The 18029-nt window shown below is 35.6% G+C and overlaps 1 non-coding gene across 1 annotated transcript; it reads left to right on the top strand.

Moving 5' to 3' along the window:
- The first annotated feature begins 15554 nt into the window (after positions 1-15554).
- On the top strand, positions 15555-15662 carry LOC119371583 (small nucleolar RNA R71). Its single transcript, XR_016321939.1, has one exon. It is a non-coding gene; the product is annotated as a small nucleolar RNA R71 (small nucleolar RNA).
- Positions 15663-18029: the final 2367 nt, after the last annotated feature.

Raw genomic sequence — 18029 nt, 5'->3', positions numbered from 1 at the left:
AAAATCCAAACAGTTTCGCAATACATCATCACTGTTCGGTGGGGTCTAACGCCGGTTGACCTGAAAACATTTTCAAAAGGAAAGAGCAATTTCTGTGTACAAACAGATCTTGCCTTTGTTAAATGTTGGAGCATCACATGCCCCCATGCATTAATAATCATGAATTTTGAAATTTGGAATTTTGCATCAGGACAAAAGATTTTATTTTTGCCCCCAGTTTGGAATTCTGTCTTGAGACCAAAAATATTATCTTTTAAGCAAACCTTGAAAATTTTATTTTTTTTATCCATTGCAACTTTGAATTTAACAAAAGTCTTTTAAATTTTAACAAAAATTGCTGTTTTTTTTTTTTCTCAAATTTTCAGGTATACTTTTCCTGATACGGTGTTGAAAGAAAACTTACCTGGAGGTTGAGGGAATGTGCTGAGTTTGCCCCCTGTGTGGCAAGTGACTCCAAATTGATTGTTTTTTAATTTTTTTTTGAGACTGTTGCTTTATTTCACTTTGTTAGGATGCCACTTGTCCATGTGATGCTTTTTTTTTGATTTGCTTTGTTCCTGCACAGAGAAAACAAAACCACAAAAATAGAATGGAGGTATCCCACCTACTTACAAGAGTGGTCCATCGCTTTATCCGGACGTCATTTGTCTATCTCTTTTTCTCCGGATGCTTCCACCACTTTTCTTTTTTTTTTTTTATGCCTTGTGATGGCGAATCCGCATCTTATCACCACAGAAAGCAGATGCCAGTCAGCTGGTAATGGGTATCCTTTTCAACCCAGTGGGGCCTTTTCCCTTCTATAACAAGGAGTTACGTTCTTCATTGTCTTCATTCCACAGCATTTGAAACAACTTTCTTCCATGGCTTTCAGAAATCAAGTTTCATCTTTTGTTCAATCCCTTCCGGATAACTTGTGGGAGATCTATCCCCTGAATCAATTAGCTTGGCTAAGGTACTTCAAAGATTTGAAGCCTGATACCAGTTTCTTATCCTGGCTCGTAGGGCATTTCAATCCCAATGCTATGATTTTCCATTTTGATGATTCTGAAGTGACGCCGACCTACGAGGAGATGTGCGCCATAATGGGTCACCACCCTGTACAAGATGAAACTCCAGCTTTGCCCCCAGGTCCCAGATATGATCCGGCTGAGATTGCGACTCTATGCCCGATTTACCTTCCTGACGGAATAGATCCGAATCGAGGCCTTCCCTTAGAGCCTTTTCTGAATAGAGTGTTGTCCATGGATTCGGACCATTCTTGGGTTTGGGCTTGTTGTTTCCTGTTGTTGAATGTGTATGCCATGAAGAATCGCCAACCCGGAATTGGAGACTTTCGACTACTGTACCGTCGCACCGTCTTCATGATGATCATGGGAGAGACCATGTGCTGGGTCAGGGATATTGCCCTTCATGTTACTAATTTCAACATTCACCATCGGGGTTGCCCGATGTTACTGCAAGCTTGGGCCTTAGATAAACTAAGCCTGATTCCTCCAGTCCCGGCACGTTCCATTCCAACATATGGTCTGCTAATTTTCGGCCTCGTTCCCGAGGACAGTTTGACTTTGGAGATAACCCCGTGATTCGGTGGACTTGTCCTTGGTGGAGGATTAGACTGGTCACTGCTGGGAGCATGAACCTCCGTTATGTGCTGTATGCCAGTCTCGACCGTTCCATGGCCTACTTCCCAGATAGGATCAATCGCCAGTATGGTGTCGTTCAGCGTGTTCCTCGAGCCCATAACTTCGAAAGTGTTCCCATGACGCCAAGTCTGTTGACCAATTTAGCTGACCGTTGGCGGAGCCGAAACACATGGTACATGGGTCAAGGGGTGATGCAGGACACTGTGACACCCGAGTATGTTGACTGGTTTCATTCTTAGCGATGGAACTAAGTCTTGGAGGGGTCAATGTTTGATGATCCAACCGCTGTGGTGACTGCTGCTGCTGCTCTTTTTTTTTTGTATTTCGGAGGGACGTGAACTCCCAATTATTGTATCTCTCTTTTTTTTTTTGTGTTTCAATAAATCCGCTGGTCCTCTCTTGATTGAATCCTGTTTTCTGCATATAAGACAACAAAGAACAACAACAAATCTTTTCTTTTCGAAACTATTTGTTGGATTAGCACTTTGGGCCTCCTGCCCTCGGATTCAAGAAATGAAAGCACATTAAAATGGATTAATTAACTAAGGACAAAAATTTACATTTTTTATTACCTGTAATATTCACAAAGAGAGAAAATATGCAACTCCCTCATGTATAAAAACATTTTATTTTTGTTTTGTTTTGGAATTGTATTCCTATAATCACTTTAAAACAAAGACAACATGAGCAAACGTAAAATGTATAAAACAACATGCAGTCATGCATATGAAAATAACATAACAAAATTTGCCCGCTTTGCGAGGCTATCAATTCCTCCACACTTAGTTCTTTGCTTGTCTCTAAGCAAAACATTCATCTTTCTTTAGAACTCATGTTGATCATGTTTATTTTTGCTGGTTGATTTAGACTTCTTAAGTAATCTACCAAAGATAAGAGATTGAAGTGTTTTATGAACCAAGTAGTATAAATGAATATGACAATTAGAATTGTTAATATAGCTATACAAAATCTAGTCATTCAAAAGCAATCCTTCTTCCTTAGAATGCAAAATAGGAAGTACTTAGGACAGTTTTAGCACACATGCATTGTTTCTTATCTCAAGGTATTTTTAGGTAACCTACTTTTTTTTTTTCACAAAGTGGTTGCATTTTATGCTCCATACCACACTCTCAAGGTATTTCTTATCGCAAGGTTTTTTTTTGTAAAGATATATGGGGGAATGTAAATGGTAAGTGGTTGCATTTTATGCTCCGTACCACTTTGTTTTAGAACGGATTTCCATTATTCCCTCTATCGCTTTGTTTTTTAAATACCCTCATCCTTTATTGACTCGAAACATACAAGTATTATGGCTTTAGTTTCCCTTTCCTTCCTATTCTTCATTTTAAGTTAGGATCCATGCTTCTCTAAAGTGAAAAATAATGTCTAGAAGATTAATTAGATATTTGCAAAGAAAAATTTTATATGTCATACTTTAATACCTAAGCTCATAAAAGCATTTAAATCTCTCAATCATGGTATATTATTCAAGACTTCTATTTCAACAAGCAAAATATAAACCAATCAACATGTAAAAACTAAAACATTGAGCAAAGAAATTGACACCCTCTTTTTATTTTTGTTTTTTTTTTTTTTTTTATTTACACATTTTTTATATAAGTGAAATGAAAATGTAGTTCTCCTCCACACTTGAAAGACACAATGTCCTCATTGTGGGAGGATACATGCATAAAATACAAAATGCACATGCATAAAACACACAAGAAATTAAAAAGAAATGAAAAACAAAGGACAAAAAATCCCTAGGCTCCCGAACCTGAGGGTGACAGAGTAAAAAAGATTTTTTTTATTATTTATTATTATTATTTATTTTTTATTTTTTTGGAAATATTTCATCCACTTCCATTCCATACGTGCTTGCTTTGCATGGATCATGTGCAGTTGTTGTCCCATGTCAAAAACTGTGATCTGCAAATTCTCCTGTGATTGCTTTAAGGCATCCATTTTGCTCGCAATTTGCTTTCATCCAGCGACTCGTCTTCTTCTTTTACTTGAGAAGATGTGACTGGTGTTTTGCCTTTCCTTTGTCTTTGCACTTGTATGCATGAAGAATATAGGTATAGGATGAAAAATGCAAATCAGTGTGCTAATAACCAGTATGGAAATAACATCTCGTTTTTGACGATTGGACCTAAAATTCGGCATGAATAACATAGCAATAATTTATTTTGTATTTAAACATTTCCGGCATTATCTGTCGTCGACCGTTCCTTTTGAATTTCACAACCGGCCATTTTCTCTCGAGTCCCTAATTTTTTCCTTGGAATGAAAGAATTTCCAAGCGGGATTTTTTAATTATTTTTTTTTATTTTTGTTTCCTTAATTTTGGCCTTGGAACAAATGGTCCCAAGCAGGAATTTTTTTTTTTTTTTTTTTTGCAATCTCATGCTTATTTCCGAATAATGCCAAAAATGTGAAAATTCAAAGAAATCTCAACTCCTTTATAACTCCCCTTTCTTTTGGGTATCAATTCACTATAAACAATTGCATTATGTTATTCAAAACGAATTAGAGGTCCACTCTCAAAATCAAGATCAAATGTCCATATCGAGTGTTAGCTCTTATTAATGCATTGCTGAAAAGGAAAGTGTTACATGATGCATGAATGTCACAACATATGTACAGTTTATAACACATAGGGGAACGGGAGTTGGAAAATGCATGCCTTCCAACCTTATTTCTCCCACACACGAATTCCGTTGGTATAAATTCCGACATCTGTTTCCTAGGATTTGGTCTAATCTCGACAACCAGCATGGGGTTTTGAGATTGACGATATAAACTCTCAGAAATGAATGCGGCATAACAACAGCAAACAGAATCGGGTACACCTTAGGGGTAGTAACTAAGGTTTTTCAACTATATGCATGGGCTTCAGTCTTATTGGGCTTAACAAAGTCTGGGTTCCGCAAACAGGATTCGGGCTTTGTTGGGCCTACTCCTTTTGACGCACCTTTAAGGTACTAGGCTTGCGGTTGGTAGTAATGTTAATTCTCGGATGGATGCACCTAAATCGTATAGTTTAGGCTAGATCCACCGTCAAACTTAACACCATTACCGAAAGGTAGCATGGGTAGAATGAGGTGAGAAGAGAGAAATGAGGTATGAATGCAAAAAATCCTAGAAAGAAAAGGAAAGCAATTAAACATATACGGACGATTAAATAATTTTTCAACGGCTTTCTAACCAATTTTATTTTTTTTTATTTTTATTTTTTAGAAAACATAGGTTTTTAGAGTTAATTCCTAATCACAACCATCTAATTTAAAATAATCGGGGATTAGTGGTTGTATCCCCAGTGAAGTCGCCAATCTGTTTTCGTCGAAAAAAAATCCCCCCGAAGGACCCGAAAACATCAATTTTCTTTTTTTTGAATTTTTGATGAAATGTTTTTATTGTTTGGATGTGGTGCCGATAAATCGGTCTTATAAACAATTTTGAGTCGCCACCCATTATTTAGGCAATGGGACCATTTTTATAAAAATGACTTCTTTTTAAACCCAATTTTGTTCTAAGGCCAAATTATTTTAAAAGACTGGTCAGACGCAACAATGCGATTCTGGGTAAGGGAATTGGGTACGCCGGCCCGTTGGAAGCCGACGCCCGGAAAAACCGGCCTCTATTATTAACCTATGATTTCTAATTTATTTTACTTAGAAAAGCCAAATTATTTATTTAATTAAACCCAACCCAAATAAATCGGACCGAGTTCCTATTTGGAAAATTATTTAATCGTCCCAAACAAATCTAATTATCACATAACAATTATTCAAATTAAAGCAATTAAAACAAATAAATAAAAGACCCGCTCTTGCCTTATGGTTCAAGGCGGGCGACAAACCGAATCAAGAATAATAAATCAAATAATAAAAGACCCGCTCTTGCCTTATGGTTCAAGGCGGGTAACAAGCCAGATCCAAAAAATTATATAAATCGATTCAAAATTAAATACAAAAATTACAAAAACAAAATCACACATAATTATTATTTAACACTAAATATACAAATAATTATTAATAAACATGCAAATTAATCTTAAACATAAATAAATTTACAAACTTAATTCTAAGCATTATAATTATTTTTATTTTCCGAATATGCAAATTATTAATGAATCTACAGATTTAATTTAATTTTTTTTTCTTTTAAACATAAATTGTAAAGTTCAAATAAATAAACACATAAAACAAATAAACACATAATTGAACCGGATCCAGAAATATATACATATAAATCGAATGAAAAATTAAATCCGTAAACTAATAAAAATAAAACCATTCATAATTATTACTCAATATTTAACTCATATTTTAATTTTTTTTATTTTAATTTCATCTTTGCATTCAACCAAAAATAATAAAATTCACACAAATAAATATGTATAATCACATTTTTAATATTTTAAGCTCAATTAAATTATAATCTGTTCATAGTTGATTTATTGAAGAAATTAAACTTTATTTTCGTGCAAAATTTATTATTTTTATATTTTTTATTTCTGGAAAATCGGGTGAATAGTGTGTGAATAGTGGATTTTTTTGGAAAAATTAATAACACTGCATATATATTTTTTTGGTCCAGAATTTATTTTCGAATGATTTTTTTTACATACTTTCTTGTTCAAATATAATTTAAGGACATATAAAATAGCCAAACATGAACAGAATATAATTTAAAAAAACTTAAATTATTAAAATCACAAAAATACATAAAAATATGTAAAAGATACAAAAATGTCGAGGAAATTACCTGATCCTCAGATTGGGGATTATAAATGGATCGGATCTGCCAGAAGCTTTGTTTCCAAGGATTTGAATGATTTTTTATATTTATTTTTTTTTGTTATTTTCTCTCTTTTTATATTTTAATTCACCTAAGATCAATATCTAATAGCAATTTCTCTTCAAAATTAATTCATAAGAATTTTTTAGGATAGAAATTTGAATATTATGAAATATAGTAAAAATTATAGATTATAATTTTTTAGTAGTATAGTGTTGAGAGAGATAGAGGGCGAGAGAGAGTTGAGAGGGTTGAGAGAGTGTGTTATTATAGGGGTTGGGACACTGTAGCAGTGTAGTACAAAGCACTGTAGCAGTGCTGTAGCATTGCACTGTAGCAGTGTAGTACAAAACACTGTAGCAGTGCATTTTTTTAATACGGGGCTACTGTAGCACGCGTTAGTCACTGTAGCACCCTCTTTTCTTTTTCTTTTCTTTTTTTTTTATAATATTTTTATTATTTTTTTTATTATTTTTTTTATTATTTATTATTATTATATATATATTTTTGTTTAAATTCTTGGATTAAAAGACTTCTAGATATTGACCCATTCATCCTCGTATCATCATTGGATCAGGCGAGGCATAAAAAACACGCGTCAACATAACTAATCTAAACAAGGATAATATTGGAAAAACTTCATTTATTACTCCTTGGGTTGATGTTTATCAATATATTTCCCAATCTTTTCTATTCACTTGGGTTGATGTTTCCTTTGTGGCACGGGTGTGCTGTCTTGCACGGGCAGAGCGTGCCAGAGTCTGACTTTCCGCTTATTTTTCCTTGGCTCTAGCACGTGCATGCTGATGTGCACGGCTGGGGCGTGCTAGAGCCTGAGTTTCTTGCTTTATTTTGCTCTTTTCTGTGCCAAAATCCTACAAATTTCCTTAAGATCAAGTGAATTATGATTTAAGAAAGCTTTTGAATAAAAACATAACAAAATTAAATAAAAACTAATTTAAATAAATAAAAAATGATAAAAATCTTAATAAAAATTATATTGAAAATACTATAAAAATAACACTATCAAAATTCTCCAAACTTAAACCATTGCTTGTCCCCAAGCAACAAAACTAAATATTAGCTTAATATGGTATGGAATAATCATTCACAATTTCAATAAGTATCCAAAGTCATTAACATAAGAATAAATCATGTGTTTCCTATGCTAATCATTTTCTAGCCAAAATTCAATTTTTAATAGAACACATTCCTTTAATTAAACTTGAGTTAACAAGATTTTTATCATCAACAATTATTTAATCTTATGACAATTAGAACATGAATTTATTGAAATCATTTAACCTTTAAATAAGATACAAGTTCAACACTCCCATAGGCAAAATTGGTCATCCCTTCTCCACAATTGAAATGCGTACAATTCAAATGATCAAAAGGTCTTTGTTTAGGTTGTAATGGGGTTTTAGGTATATAATCTTAGCTAAAGAAGAAAAGGATAATATGGTAGACAAAAGATACAAAGAATGCTTAATATCAGGATTTTCATTTATATTAAAAACAATTTTTATTTGTAAAGGGAGATTAAATTGAAGTTCCTTACTAGCTTGAAATTAGAGGTATTTTTGGCCAGGTCTCTTCATAGCACCTTTTGATAATTTCTTCCTTGCTAAAGTTCCCTAAACTTGAATTTTGATTGATTTCTTTACTTGCAGGGTGTTTCTCTTTTTCTGTTTTCCTCTTTTGCTAGTATTAATGGAATTTTCTCCATTTGTTGCTATGTTTTAATAAAAATCAAATCCTTCAATTACACATTATTGCATTTAGGGTAGAGAATTAGTTTTGGTTTAATGGCTAGGTTTAAATAAGGGTGAACAATAAATTATTGGATATAGGTTTCAATTTGGTTTCAAAGGTCATACTTTCTTAAATGGTCTAGGCTAAGTATGAAGTTTTAACAAAGAATGCCTAAATCATCTCTTTCTAAATGTTAGTATTAAAAAGTTTTTTGTCTTGAAGAAAATTCTAATTTTGTTCTAGGAATGCCAAGGTTAAATAAGTTTTTATGAAAAACATATCTATTTATCATAAAACCTTCACACAGTTAATGTTTATAATCTTAGAAACAAATGGTTAAACCAAAGAAGTATGTTAAATTAAAAACTTAAATTGAAGCTAAAAAATAATTAACTTCGAAGAAGAATTAATTTAATCAAAGGTTAATGAATCAAAGATAAGTTTTATATTTGATCACAATTATTCCAACCTTATTTTACTAATGAAACAAAATAAAATAACAAAGGAAATTTAAATAACAAAAGAAATTTAAAGTTTTAGCTAAAACTTCTTTCCGCAACTTAGTTTAGCACATTGTCCTTAATGAGCCTTATTCAAATCTGCAAACTTATCATATTATTAATAATGTAACAAAAGAGTAAGAAGGTGGAGAAATTAGTACCATCATTGTATTGAACAATACAATAAAGTCGGGTGTTGGAGTTTAGCAAAGCTATAAAGTTAGAAAATCACTAATAACAGGAATATATAATATATAAGAGCCAAAGTCGAACTAAAAAGCAACAATTAAATCAAAATCCAAGATATAATATCCAACAAAAATAAAAAATAGAAAGCAACCCAAAAACAAATCGAAATCCATCAAGATTCAGGTGGTGGAGGTGGATGTGGTCGCAACAACTGAAGGACAGTTTGGAGTTGATCAGCAATGCCCTGATATTGGGATTCGAGGCTACCATGCATGATTTCTATCGATTGAAAGTGGTCAGCAATCATCGACTCCATTCCGTTAAGCAGAGTATCAAACATGTCCATCCGGGACATCATCCGTTCAAGCACCTCATCATTGGACATGTTTGATTCTCCCTCAAAAGAAGGCCCAGCTCTAGAAGTACCTGCACCAAAAGAAGTACCAAAAGCAGGGAAAGGAGGCGGATTACCCTCCTCCATGTTAGTGTCAGCGGCATCCTCAGCCTCCTCATCATCAGAGCTATATTCTCGAGCACCCACCAAACGGTATGAATCTCCTACTTTTTCCACTAGCTTCATATGAATCATAACGTCTAAGCCTAACCTGGTGCCCTTTCCTCCTCCCACACTATCATAACTGGCCTAGCGGGATTCCAAACTCTCAAATATGTAGCAATTTGGGTCACAAAGCACCCCATCATAATAGCCCCTTTATCTGCTCTCGCCACTCTAGCCCATCGTTGGCATAGCTAATAACCAACATTCAACAAAATTCCTCGATTAATTGCCCATAAAAAATATAGTTCATTTCGGCTCAACACCCCATCACTCTCACTTCTCCCAAAAATGGTGTTGGCTAGGAATTTGTGAATATATCTCAGGGCAGGGTTTCTCAATTTTGATGCTTTTGAAAGCCTAGGATTATATTTATTTTCTCCAGTAAGATCATTCCATGTACTGTGATCATTAAAATCCATAGATATTTGATTATTAGCATTTTCAGTGGGAAACCCAAATATATGACTAACATCGTTTACAGAAAGATCAAAAGTTCTTCCAAACAGCCTGAATCTAATTTTGCTAGCGAAATTAACAGGCAATAATCAAATAACAGAAGAATATGAACTCAAAAACTCTAAAGTTAGAGGTGCGTAAACAAGATCCTTCATGCCAAGAAATTGCTCCCACATAATACGCATAAGGGGTTCTAGAATAGCATCCCTAAGCCCCATTTGTGCTAGTGCAGATTCATCAATAAACCTATTGGGCAAAATAAGGCGAAGAGAGAGTTTTGTATACCTTTCTTGTTGCTTCGGTGAGGCAATCTCGAATGGAGGAGGAGCTGGACCTGTACGAGGTGGAACAGGTGGAGGAGAAGCAGTGGAAGACCGAGCCGTTAGGCATTGTCTAGCGGCTATCGAAGAGGCGGGTCTATTGCACTTGTATCGTGGAGGCATGGTGAAGGAGAGAGGTGAAAAAATTTGATATGTGTTGTGTTTGGGTTGAGAGAAAAAGAGGGAAACTGAAGAGATGGTGGGGGCGGCTAGGGCGTGCGAAGTGGGAATAAGATGAATTAGGTCGTGCTCTTTAAATAGAGGCACGTTTTAATGCGCAAGTCTGAACATGGCACGACCGTGCTTATCGGCACGATCAGGGCATGTGCGGCTCTGTCTCTTTGAGGCTGTGGCAGGCACGGGCGTGCGGCTTGGCAAGGCTTGGGCGTGCACGCCTCTGACTTTCCAGAGTACTCTCATCTACACAGGCGTGCTATAGGACATGGCTAGGTCGTGCTAACTGCAAAAATCTTACCTTGCCTTAGCACAGGCGTGCTATCTCACACGGTCTAGGCATGCTAGACTCTGACTTGTAAGCAAAATTCTATCTTCCTGGCACGGTCAGGGCGTGCGAGCCTCAGACCTTTAAGAGTGATTTCTACCTCTTTGAAGCACGAGCGTGCTAATGAGCACATCTAGGGCGTGCTACCTTCTGGACTTCTTCTTCTGCCTGAAAAAAATTAAGCTGAAAGTAGAAGAATAAACATAAAGAAAATTTTGGAAAATTATAACAAAAACAATTTAAATAAAGGGTTAAATAGAAAGGGATGTCTCCCATTAGCGCTTTTATTTAACGTTGTTAAGCTCGACGTACTGAACCTGATCTAGGCTATTCAAGACTTATAGCGGTTTTAACGGGATCAAAGTTTCCATTTTGGTAAACCTTTAAACATTGAGCGTTAACCTTGAAACTTTGGTCACCATCCATTATCTCAACTGCTCCATGCGGGAAAATTTCGTTAATCGTGAATGGGCTAGACCACCTCGAGGGCAGTTTCCCTGGAAAAAGATGGAGTCTAGAGTTGTAGAGTAATACCTGCTGGCCTACTCTTAGATTCTGTAGGATAATATGCTTATCATGCCATTGCTTGGTGCGATCTTTATAGATTTTGGCATTTTCATAAGCATGGAGTCTCATTTCATCCATCATGTTTAATTGAAGCAGCCTCTTTTGACCAACTTCCTTAGCATCAAAGTTAAGAAATTGGATCGCCCAAAATGCCTTGTGTTCCAACTCGACAGGGAGGTGACAAGCTTTACCATACACCATTCGATATGGAGACATACCAATTGGTGTTTTCAAGGCGGTTCGGTAGGCCCAAAGAGCGTCATGGATTTCTTGGACCATTCCTTCTTAGATTGTCTAACCGTTGTCTCCAATATCTTCTTGATTTCCCTATTTGTGACTTCCACTTGCCCACTCGTTTGAGGGTGATATGGGGTACCTACACGATGAGTAACACCATATCTGGAAAGAAGAGAATCTAAGTACTTGTTACAGAAGTGCTTACCTCCATCTGTGATTATAACTCTTGGAGTTCCATGTCATGTGAAAATATATTTCTTTATGAAGCTCATCACACTTTTGGCATAATTATTGGGAAGGGCAACAACTTCTGCCATTTTGAAACATAGTCAACTGCCACTAAAATGTATTGATTGGAATATGATGATGGAAAAGGTCCCATAAAATCCAAGCCCTAAACATCAAATATTTACACTTCAAGGATGTTGTTTAGTGACATTTCATGTCGCTTTGAAATGTTGCCTAACCTTTGACAACAGTCACAGAGATGAACAAAATTAAAGGCATCCTTAAACAAGTTAGGCCAGTATAAACTGCTTTCCAAAACACGCGCTGCTGTCTTGCTTGCTCCAAAGTGTCCTCCACACTCTATTGAATCACAAAATCAAAGAACACTTTCCATTTCTTCTTCCGGTATGCATCGTCGAAAGAGCTGATCACTACAATACTTGAACAAAAATGGTTCCTCCCAATAATAGTATTTAAGATCATGAAAAATTTTTTTCTTTTATTGATAGGAAAGATTGGGAGGAATGATTTTGCAAGAAAGGTAGTTGACTATATCAGCATGCCAAGGAGCTTGTGCCTTAGATAGAAGAAGAAGATGTTCGTGGGAGAAATCTTCATTGATTTGCAGTTCTGCTTGTTCTTCTTCCCCCTAGATAAACGATCCGCTACAAGATTTTCAGTTCCCTTTTTATCACAAATTTCTAAATCAAATTCCTGTAAGAGAAGAACCCAACGAATTAATCTCGGCTTTGCATCTTTCTTTTCTATTAGAAACTTAATAGCATAGTGATCAGTGTACACTATTGTTTTAGCTCAATTAAATAAGCTCTAAATTTATCAAAAACAAAAACAATAGCTAGGACTTCTTTTTCAGTGGTGGCATAGTTTAATTGCGCATCATTCAATGTACGATTGGCATAATAAATGACATGCAATTTCTTTTCTTTTCTCTGCCCAAGAACAGCTCCTACAGCATGATCACTTGCGTCACACATAAGCTCAAAGGGGTGACTCCAATCTGGTGTAGAAATGATGGGCGCTGAAGTTAATTCATTCTTTAATTTGTTAAAGGCAATTAAATAATCTTCGTCAAAATTGAAAGGAACATCTTTGACTAACAAATTACAAAGAGGTTTAGTGATTTTCGAGAAATCTTTGATAAATCTTCTGTAAAATCCTGCGTGGCCAAGAAAGCTTCTTACTCCCCTTACTGAGTTTGGAGTGGGTAGCTTATCAATCACCTCCACTTTGGCCTTATCCAGTTCAATCCCCTTCTGTGAGATTTTGTCGCCTAACAATTCCTTCACTAACCATGAAATGGCATTTTTCCCAATTTAGAACAAGGTTAGTGTCCTCGCATCACTGCATCACTAAAGAGAGGTTATAGAGACACGATTCAAAAGAAGAACCAAATACAGAAAAATCATCTATAAATATTTCAATGAATTTTTCAACCATGTTAGAAAATATGGACGTCATACACCTCTGAAAAGTTGCAGGAGCATTGCACAACCCAAAAGGCATTCTCCTGTACGCGAAAGTACCGTAAGACAAGTGAGTGGTTTTCTCTTGATCCTCCGATGCAATAGGTACCTGGAAATACCCTGAATAGCCATCTAGAAAATAATAGTAAGGATGACCTGCAAGTCTTGCAAGCATTTGATCAATAAAAGGTAGGGGGAAATGATCCTTGCGTGTTGCTTTGTTCAATTTCCTGTAATCAATGCACACACGCTAACCTATGATAGTTCTAGTTGGAATTAACTCATTATTTTTGTTAGAAATGACTGTCGTACCTCCTTTCTTTGGGACCACTTGGATAGGACTTACCCAACTATTATCTGAAATTAGATAAATGATGCCTGCATCCAAGAGTTTTATGATCTTTGCTTTGACCACTTCCTTCATGTTGGGGTTCAATCTTCTTTGATGCACAATTGAAGGTTTGTAATCTTCCTCCATCAAAATTTTATGCATGCATACACTTGGACTTATCCCCTGCAAGTCTAAAATTGACCATCCTAAAGCTTTTCTATGTTTTCGCAGAACTTGCAACAACCTTTCCTCTTGATCAAGCGCAGCCTTTCCTCTTGATCAAGTGTTAAGTGAGAAGAAATAATAACATGAAAAGAACTATTCTCACCTAAGAATGCATGTTTCAAATGAGATGGAAGCTGTTTCAGTTCTTGCTTTGGTGTTTCACTTGCTTTTTCATCTATAATGCTTAGATTAATGTTATTATCATCTTTAACATGCAGTTTGTCCCTTACACATTCATCAATAACATCAATCCTAAAACAGTCATCATAGTCCATAGGAAGTTTACATGACTTCAAAACATTAAAGACAACCTCCTCTTGTCCTACCCTCAAAGTTAATTTTCCTTCGTGCACATCAATCAATGCTCTTGCAGTTGCAAGAAAGGGTCTTCCAAGGTTTAAGGATCCTTCCCTACCTTCCTCAATGTCAAGAATCACAAAGTCAATAGGAAAAATAAATTTCCCTACCTTGACAAGTACGTCTTCTACAATCCCTTTAGGATATTTGATTGATCGATCCACTAAATGTAGAGACATCCTGGTTGGCTTTAGCTCTCCCATCCCTAGCATCTTAAAAACTTCATAAGACATAAGATTAATGCTAGATCCTAAATCTGCTAAAGCTTTTTCAAAATTAAGATTGCCAATATTACAAGGGATAGAAAAACTTCCTGGGTCCTTTAATTTAGGAGGTAATTTGTTCTGAATGATTGCACTGCACTCCTTTGTCAACATCACCATTCCTTGATCATCGATCTTTCTTTTCTTGCTTAGGATTTCTTTCAAGAATTTTGCATAGTTGGGCATTTGAGCAAGAGCTTCGGAAAAATGTATGTTAATTTGAAGCTTTTTGAAGACGCCAAGAAATTTGAGGAAACTCTTATCGTCTTGCGTTTTCTTCAACCTTTGTGGAAATGGGACAGGTGGAACATAAGGTTTCACTTCTTCCTTCTCTTCTAGGTCAATGATGAGGACCTTTCTTTGCTCTTCCTTCTCTTTCTCAATCCTGGGCATACCTTCTAACTGTTTTCCACTCCTCAAGGTGATGGCTTACACCTGTTTTTTAGGATTTTTCTCTGTATTACTAGGTAACGTACCTTGAGGTCGGGCTGCCATCATGTTTGCAAATTGTCCCAGCTGAATCTCCAAGTTCCTTATTGTAGCTTATTAGATTTTATTGTTCTCTTTGGTTTCGTTCATAAAATCCATGTGTGATTTAGAAAGGGCAGTAAGGAGATCGTCATGAGACTTTTTCTCTGGAGGTATGAAACCTGGTGGTGCGTTCAAAGCGTTATTCGAATTTCCGTATGACAGATTAGGATGATTTCTCAACCTGTTATCATAAGAGTTATACGGGTAACTCCTCCTTCCTTAATTCATCACATAATTTACTTGCTCCATAGTTTGTGGATTTATAGATTCTAACATGCATTCTCCAATCCCATGTTGTTCATTGCATCTGTCACAAGCTTGTACAATGGAATTCACAGAGTTAGTAGTCAATAAGTCTAACTTTCTTACCATATTGTCTACCTTAGCGTTGAGCGCGGTGATGACATCAATCTCATAAATTCCTGCAGTTTTCCTCCTCTCGGAGTTGCTTTGATAGTGGCTATTGCTTGCCATTTCTTCTATCAAATCATAAGCTTCGTCATTTTCTTTTCTTTCAAAAGATCCTCCTGCAGCTGCATCCAGAGTAATCTTAATATTAGGAGACAATGCATTGTAAAAAGTTTGAACTTGTAACCATTTAGGTAAACTGTGGTGTGGGCATTTTCTTAGTAAATCTTTGAATCTTTCCCAAGCTTCATACAAACTTTCTTGATCATGGTGGACAAAGGTCATAATCTCATTCCGCAATTTTGTAGTTTTTGAAGATGGAAAGAATTTTGCTAAAAATTTTTAAGCTAATTCTTCCCATTGTAAAACTTCCAGCAGGACATGATTGTAACCAGGATCTTACTTTGTCTCTAAGAGTGAAAGGAAAGGGTCTCAATTTTATGGCATCTTCAGAAATGCCATTTTGTATGAAGGTATCGTAAATTTCCAGAAAATTTATGATATGGGAATTAGGATCTTCACTAGGTAGACCTTCATATTGAATTGAAGTGGAAAGCATTTGAATGATTGCGGGTTTAATTTCAAAATTGTTGGCTTCCACCTTAGGTCTAGTGATACTCGAGGTTGCCCCATTGAGAGAAGGTGTTGTGTAATCTTGCAAGATGCGGACATTAGGTTGAGGTCTATTTTGAGGATTGATCTCAAAAGGTTTGTTCTGAATTTGAGGGTTAATTTCATCGTCCATATTTGCTTGCTGTTCTGGTCTATTCTCACGTGCTCTTCTAGCAGCGTTGTTCCTACGGTAAGTCTTTTCGATTTTTTGATCAAAGATCTGGGGTTCAGTTCTACCTGATCTTCTTTGCATAAAAACCCAAAATGGTCTTCAAAAAATTAAATGAACAAAAATAAATGTCTAAATTAATAATAGGATGATTCGTATTGATATTGGTAACGCCAATCCTCGGCAACAGCGCCAAAAACTTGACAGTGCTCTCGCAAGTGTACGAATTCGCTACAAATAATATATGATGAGTAGAATATCGTTCCTACGAGGATTGTATACCAAGTACCAAAATTATATTAACCTATTATTATTTAAACGATAATTGAGGGAAATTATTTTGAGAATTTAAATTCAATAAATGAAAATAAGAAGAAGTCAAGCAAGCAATTATTAATTAAAGAAATCAAGGATTAAAAACGACTAGAGATTTTAATTTCACTTAATTCTATCCAATTTATTGTATTAGTTCATTAATCAATTTTAATTGTTCAAGTAAGGGAAGCAACTCTAAGATCACTAACAAGCTCTCCCGATGTATTGTTAGCTATTTTAATTCCGTCTAATTATCTATCTTCCAATAGCACAATCAAACATGAATTAAATCATTAAGTTTTGTAGTTTGTTTATGAATTCATAAATTAAAGTTGTTAATTCATGAAAACTCCCCATGAATCAAATCATATAGCTTCCACATCAAGTTATTATTCTCATGTGATTCATTAACTTTTTCATATCAAAAATCCTTCTTCCGATAGTGATTAATGAAATAAATCAATCCAGGGGAGAAACTCTGCTTGGAAGTATTAAGTTCATCAATAAATCATAACTTGAACAAAGAAAAACAAATCTAATATTATAAATTGGAAAAGAAACTAAGCTACATCAAATCCCTAATATGAGAGTATAGTTAGACATAATACTTAAATAAAACTCAATAATACTTGATAAATATTCCATAATCAATCAGAATAATGAAAGAAATAAACAAGATTAAGAGTTTAGAAATAAGAACTAGTTAACGATTGGCTCCAGATGGCTTCCTTGAACCTTTGCACAACTCTTGAATACTTGAACTCTTGAAGAAATAAAACTATGTACAAGAGTAAGAGAATGAGAGATATGTGAGATCTGGGATGAGATGAGGATGGAATGGGATGGGGGAATTTGCAAAGAACCCTTCCTCTCTTTATATAGTCTTCTTGGGAGAGAAATCCACATTGCTTTGAGAATAAAGTCTACATTGTTAGGTATTAAAGTTCTCATTAGGCCTTAATTTTCTCTCAATCATGACTTTTCCATGTGCATAGATTTAGAACTTGATTTGCATGTGAAGAAGGTTTCCAAGGTGGGCTCATGAAATTGGTAAGGAATGGTTGGCAATTTTGACTCAATTCAACCTTTGGTGTTTAGCACGGGCATGCTTGGAAGCATGGTCTGGGCGTGCCAGTGCTTGCTTTGTGGAGGGATTAGCACGGGCCGTGCTCAGAAGCACGCATGAATAGGGTCTTATGGCACAAACGTGCTCAATAGCACGGTCAGGGCGTGCTAGGCTCTGGAAGTCTAGGGTATTTGCAGCACAGGCGTGCTTCAGCAAGCACGCCCTTGGGTTGATGTTTCCTTTGTGGCACGGGCGTGCTGTCTTGCATGGGCAGGGCGTGCTAGAGTCTGACTCTCCGCTTTTTTTTCCTTGGCTCTAGCACGGGCGTGCTGATGTGCACAGCTAGGGCGTGCCAGAGCCTGAGTTTCTTGCTTTATTTTGCTATTTTCTATGCCAAAATCCTACAAATTTCCTTAAGACCAAGTGAATTATGATTCAAGGAAGCTTTTGAATAAAAACATAACAAAATTAAATAAAAACTAATTTAAATAAATAAAAAATGGTAAAAA

This window comes from Jatropha curcas, chromosome 7 (genome assembly GCF_041381405.1).
Source record: "Jatropha curcas cultivar XTBG-Jc1 chromosome 7, XTBG_Jcur_1.0, whole genome shotgun sequence".
NCBI classification, from domain to species: Eukaryota; Viridiplantae; Streptophyta; class Magnoliopsida; order Malpighiales; family Euphorbiaceae; genus Jatropha; species Jatropha curcas.
This window is presented reverse-complemented; position numbering and strand designations above follow the sequence as displayed.